The 5903-nt window shown below is 36.0% G+C and overlaps 1 non-coding gene across 1 annotated transcript; it reads right to left on the reverse strand.

Moving 5' to 3' along the window:
• Nucleotides 1-2341: 2341 nt before the first annotated feature.
• Trnak-cuu lies at nt 2342-2414 on the reverse strand. Its single transcript has one exon. It is a non-coding gene; the product is annotated as a tRNA-Lys (tRNA).
• Nucleotides 2415-5903: the final 3489 nt, after the last annotated feature.

Here is a 5903-nt window from a genome sequence, read left to right on the forward strand (position 1 = left end):
TTTACTACCGCGCTTGACTCAATTGTCCGTCTCTGTCTGTCTGCAATTATATATCTATATGTCGTCACTTCATTTGCCGGCTTATATATATATATATATATATATACAAAAATAGAGGGCGCATAGAGAAGACCAGAGCTGGAACGAACAGACATGATCATTCTAGAATCTCATGACGTTTTACTAGAATCACGTGACTTCCGCTGTCGTAACAATATATTTAAATTGGTATATTTATCAAAACCAGCAACAAAGTATTTACAAGTGTCTGGTCCTTTTTAGGCCTTCAAAGTCTTTGACATGTAAGCTGGTGTCGAATGTATTAAATGTCTGGCTACCGCGAGTTTTCGCATTTCTTAACTCCTCGTATATTGCTTTCGGGAGCAAATATGAGTCATTTATTTGAATCAAAAGATGATTTTCTAGGTATAGCAGATCTTGCGTTATGTAAGTGATTCATTTCACTTGAAAATTGTGAATACATTTTATTTCTCGCTGGTAATTGAACTTGTTGAGAGGCCTAATCATGCTATTCATTTTCAATCAACGTCGCGCGACTAACAGATGTCATGTGACTAAATTCACGTGGCTGAATTGCTTGCTAGCTTTACGTGTTTTTGCTACAATTTATTACGATAAAGACTGGTCAAGAAAAATCTCGTTTTTGAATATGGTTAAAAATGAGTAACTCCTGTACTCAGTCAATGAAGGTCGACTTTAAAAAAGCGAGACGAACAACGAAGAGAAATACAAAGGTTTTTTTATTCCTAAATAAGCCTTTGTAGCAACTTATACTATCATTAGTATATTTTGTATATTTCATTATGTTTGTTTATTGTTTTTATTTTGAAAACCATTCAACAGATTCATTTCAAATTTTACCAAGTTGATAAGAGCAGTGACTGTCTACTTTGTTATGACATCATGTTCGTACTACCCACTACTGTATAGAATTAGATCACTTTTCGGCGCGGTAATTTGTTTGGATTCTGTTTCGTACAGATTCTACAAGATGTCGGTAGGTGTCTTGTCAAATAAGGACATATTTGTTTTCATATTTTAAAAGTTTTACAACAGGGCCGTCACTAGAAGGGGGGATGGGGCTGCCCCTGAAATATCAAATAAAGCCGGCAATTGAAGAGATATAGATAGATTGAAGAGATAGATAATTGTGTCAAGCGAACGATAGTGACGGTACTATAAAGTGTATGTTTTGTTATCGATATTGTAAAGGTATTGACTGTGGAAATTCTGTGTATTACAAAAAGTTGTATCGAGAAAGAATAAACTAGTTTTGATCAAGAAGGGACTTGTATCGCTGAAGTTTCTCGGAAAGAATTTTTACCGGAAATTATCAAACAAGCAGATACGTAACAACACGTTACCGTTTATATTTGTTGTTGCAAGATCTGTATTCAGCGCAATATTTAATTGGTCTGTAGATAATCTTGAAAATGATAAGGTCAAAACTGTTAACCTTCCTAATTATTTTAATATAGTTATATGTTTTGTTAATTTCGCGCAAAGCTACACGAGGGGTATCTGCGTTAGCCGTCCCTAATTTAGCAGAAAAAGTCTAGAGGGGAGGCAGTTAATCATCACCACTCCCCGCCAACTCTTGAGCTACACTTTTACTAACGAATAGTGGGATTTACCGTCACTTTAAAACACCCACGGCTGAAAGGGCGAGCATGCTTGGGACGGGGATGCGAACCCATGACCCGCAGATTGCGAGTCGAGCTCCCTAACCACCTGGCCATGCCGGGCGGTAGTTATGTGTGCCTTACCCTTATCTTCTCGGTATTTATCTATATATATAAAAAGTAAATAAATTCTTCACATCAAGGTTGATATTATTTACCAACCATAAACCCTGGTGTACGGAAAAAATGCAGTCTTTTGAGTGATTTGCTGACAGTATTTCCATATACGTTATTCACAAGGGATAAAAAATCAACAATGTTTATTGATAAATGTATTTCGTAATCTAAATGTAAATATTTGTTATGTAATAAGTACACCAACACTATTTTTTTATTATAACGACATATCGACTGGCTTCAACTTGAAAAAAAGAAGAAAAACTTTCAGAGCGTTTACAAAAATAGACCTATTTCTGTTTAGAAATAGGTTGGTCAGGTGATAACTATTTAAAAACGTATTTCATTTATGAAAGCATCGATAAGTAGTAACTTCTCAGCTCTCTAATGATTGATTTAAAATATTTTCTATGAAAATTATTTTCTTTATTAATTATTCTTTTCATTCAACAATAAATAGTTTCGCTTAAGCCATTCTTTGAAAATAATTTTCATATTTTATGAAAGTAAAAAAATATATTCGCCCAACGTGGGGCTCGAACCCACGACCCTGAGATTAAGAGTCTCATGCTCTACCGACTGAGCTAGCCGGGCTTCGTTCAACGTCTGAACTTTATGTTATTATTTTAGTAATTGCATTATTATGAAATTGTTAATTTATAGTACTGATATTTAATAATCATCTCAAATGTGTAAGAATTTCAACTGTACCTGACAATATTGTCAGTCTGAACCAAAGCTGCCAGAATTTTCCGTTCTTGATGCTGCCCTTCAGCCTTCCCTCTGGGCTTGCGCAATTATGAAACGCCATTTTTTATAATTCGCCTAAATCAGATTGATGAGTATACATATATACATACATAGAATTGTAGATATATTTAAAAAAGCCGTATTCGTTATGTTCGACACTTTTCTATTTTACCCAAAAATTAAAACCAAACAAAGAGGCCAATATTCATAACGTTTTACAGGTATACCATTGGGTTTATGAAGAGTAAACTTTTCGGCCCATGTACAGTATATATGCTCTTATCCAAGTTAACTAACCGTTAACTCATCGTAGTCATGATCCTTGTCTCTTCTGGTTTATTAGACTCTTTACACCGTATACCTTTAGTACACTATCCAAAGAATGGCAATATAACTATTTTTCAATTTTATAAACAAATGTTATTTTTTCATTTAATAATATTTGTTATTTGCATCCAAATTCCCTGGAAGTTCAGCCGTAAGTCAGTCGACTTATAATGCTAAAAATCAGGTTTTGATATCGGCAGTGGGCAGAACACAAATAACCCATTCTATAGCTTTGCACTTTACAACAAACAAACAAATACATTTTTTCAGTTTATTTATCATAAACTTTTGAATTATGAAACCTCTATTTTACCTTTCATGTTTTACTACTTTATATTTTCACTTTGGGTCACAACACTATTTACATTTTTAGATTTTTTTTTTCCTTTTTTGGAAGGCAGCACTTATGATTTAGTTGTTGTTGTTTTACTGTAATATAAATAGGAATAATACTATAAAAGACAAAGGTCGAAAATTCATTATTCATCATTTTTCTTATTATTAGTGTTAGCCTCTTATCTTACATTTGAAAGGGAATATATTTATATATTCATATAATATACAAGCTGTATTATAGTGATTACAACGGATATTCCAAACGTCTCGGGGCTTATATCTCTAAAAATGAAATAATAATAATAATAACAATAAAACTCTATGATGAATCTTTAGTTTTTCTTTCCAATACGCTAGGATACTTTTCTGTAACTGGAACTACGTATGGATGTTTAAGATCAGTGAATATGGTAGCCCTGACGCGTTGACCAATGCCAGAGCTGTGCGTAGCGCCGCTATGTTTCTAGGAGCGACTAGCGGATCGACGCTACATTTCAAAATTTATAGCGATGGCAGGTAACATCGCTCCATTTTTCCTCTACGCAAAGCACTGCTCGCTACATTTTAAATAAAAAAATATAAATTGTAACCATTTTTATATTGTATATAATTATGTTTTATATAATTGTGTAATTATATAATTTTGTATAATTGTATAGTTTTGTATATATATATATATATATACACTGTATATTCATTATATATATATTGTTTCGAACTTAATTAGGCTCGCTTATGCTACCTGACCTATTCAGCTGATTCGATCTGCAGCGATGGCTTGACGGCTACCCATGACGTAATATATAGTTATGTATCTGCTCGTTTGTTAACTTCCAGTATAAATTCCTTCCGGGGAACTTCAGCGATAAATGTCCTTTCTTAATTAAAACTAGTTTATTCTTTCTCGATACAACTTTATAATACACAGAATTTCCACAGTCAATACGTTTGCAATCTCAATAACAGAACACACACTTTATGTTACCGTCACTACCGCTCGCTTGACTCAATTATCTGTCTCTATATCTATCTATCCACAAATTATATCTCCGCTTTATTTGCCGGGCTTACATACAAAAACAAGGACGCCTAGAACAGACTAGAGTTGCCAGGAAAAGTCAAGATCTTTTGAGAATCTCATGACATGTTACCAGCGTCACGTGACTTCCGCTGTCGTAACACTGCCCCTTCCTTAGTATTGTTCGTCCCGAACAATAGCCACTTAAATTAAACCAATAAACAATTAACAATAACTTAATTAAGTGTACAGAATTTACAAACATAAAATTTAAATTCAACAAAGTCTCTTAATCTTACGGGAGTATCTTCTTCCGTACTGGTCTCCGTCTCGTTGGCTTCTGCTTCACGTGGGGTTCATCTGTTCCATCAGGAAATGTCCTATTATCGGTAATAGTCACATCAGTGGTAGTAGCTTCATCAAGGGCTTCACTGTTTCCCTTCTCAAAACTGGGTAGAGTTTCTTCTTCGACAGTGGCTTTTTCAGGTGACACGCCTTCAGCAGCGTTATTTGTTCTGTTGTTCAGTTCGTTCCAACTGAAATGTCCTGGACCGTATTAACGCCAAAGCCTATTGGCATGCACCACCTTTGGCTGACCCCGCCGACCACATTTTATTCGGAAAGTCACGTCTGAGAGACGATCCACTATGTCATATGGGCCTTCCCATGGAGAAGACAACTTAGGAGACTTTCCTTTGGTCTTCCTGAAATTATACAACCATACTTTGTCTCCTGGTACAAAGCCGATTTCAGTAAATCTCTTATCATAACATAGCTTCATGGAATCAGCAGACGTTTTCAAGTTTAAACGCACTGGATGATGAATATCATCCATCCTTTCAGATAACACTTTCACAAACTCTGACATATTTTCAGGCAACTCTTCGTAAGGTGGGCGTCCTGTTATCCGATCCAATGGTAACCGAAGTTCCCGACCAAACATCAGCTTTGCTGGAGTGTATCTAGTGACTTCATGCTCTGCTGTTCTATAGGCCATCAACAGTGGAGGAAGTAAGATATCCCAGTCATCTTGGCAGCTATTACAAAACTTTGCCAATTTCTGTCCAAGTGTCCAATTGTACTTTTTTACCATCCCATCAGACTGTGGGTGAAGTGGCGTTGTCCTGGTCTTTCGTATGCCAAACAACTTGCAGTATTCATGGAACACAGCTGATTCAAAGTTATGGCCTTGATCTGAATGCAGTTCGTGTGGCATACCAAACCTGAAGAAGAAATCACTAATAGCCGAAGCTACAGTTGTAGCTTCCTGATTTGGTATTGCATATGCCTCAGGCCACTTGGTGAGATAATCCATCACCACACAAATGTACCTGTTTCCAGTACGAGTTTGGGGCAAAGGACCAGCAATGTCAACGGCCACTCTTTCCATTGGTGCACCAACTTGATATAACTTCATTGGAGCATATCCCTTATGCTTGGGTCCCCTTTTTGCACAACATGTACTGCAGGTCCTGCACCATTCTTACACATCATGCCTCATACCTATCCAGTAAAATCTCTGCCGTAGATGACTCAATGTCTTTTTAACTTCCGAGATGTCCTCCTGTTAAAGTATCATGGGATTCACGCAGCACAACTTCCTGTAACTTTCTCAGTATAACTGTTTGTCAGGTCGTCATTTTCCAATCTGC

The sequence above is a fragment of the Limulus polyphemus genome, unplaced genomic scaffold (assembly GCF_000517525.1).
Source record: "Limulus polyphemus unplaced genomic scaffold, Limulus_polyphemus-2.1.2 Scaffold335, whole genome shotgun sequence".
In the NCBI taxonomy this organism is placed as follows: domain Eukaryota; kingdom Metazoa; phylum Arthropoda; class Merostomata; order Xiphosura; family Limulidae; genus Limulus; species Limulus polyphemus.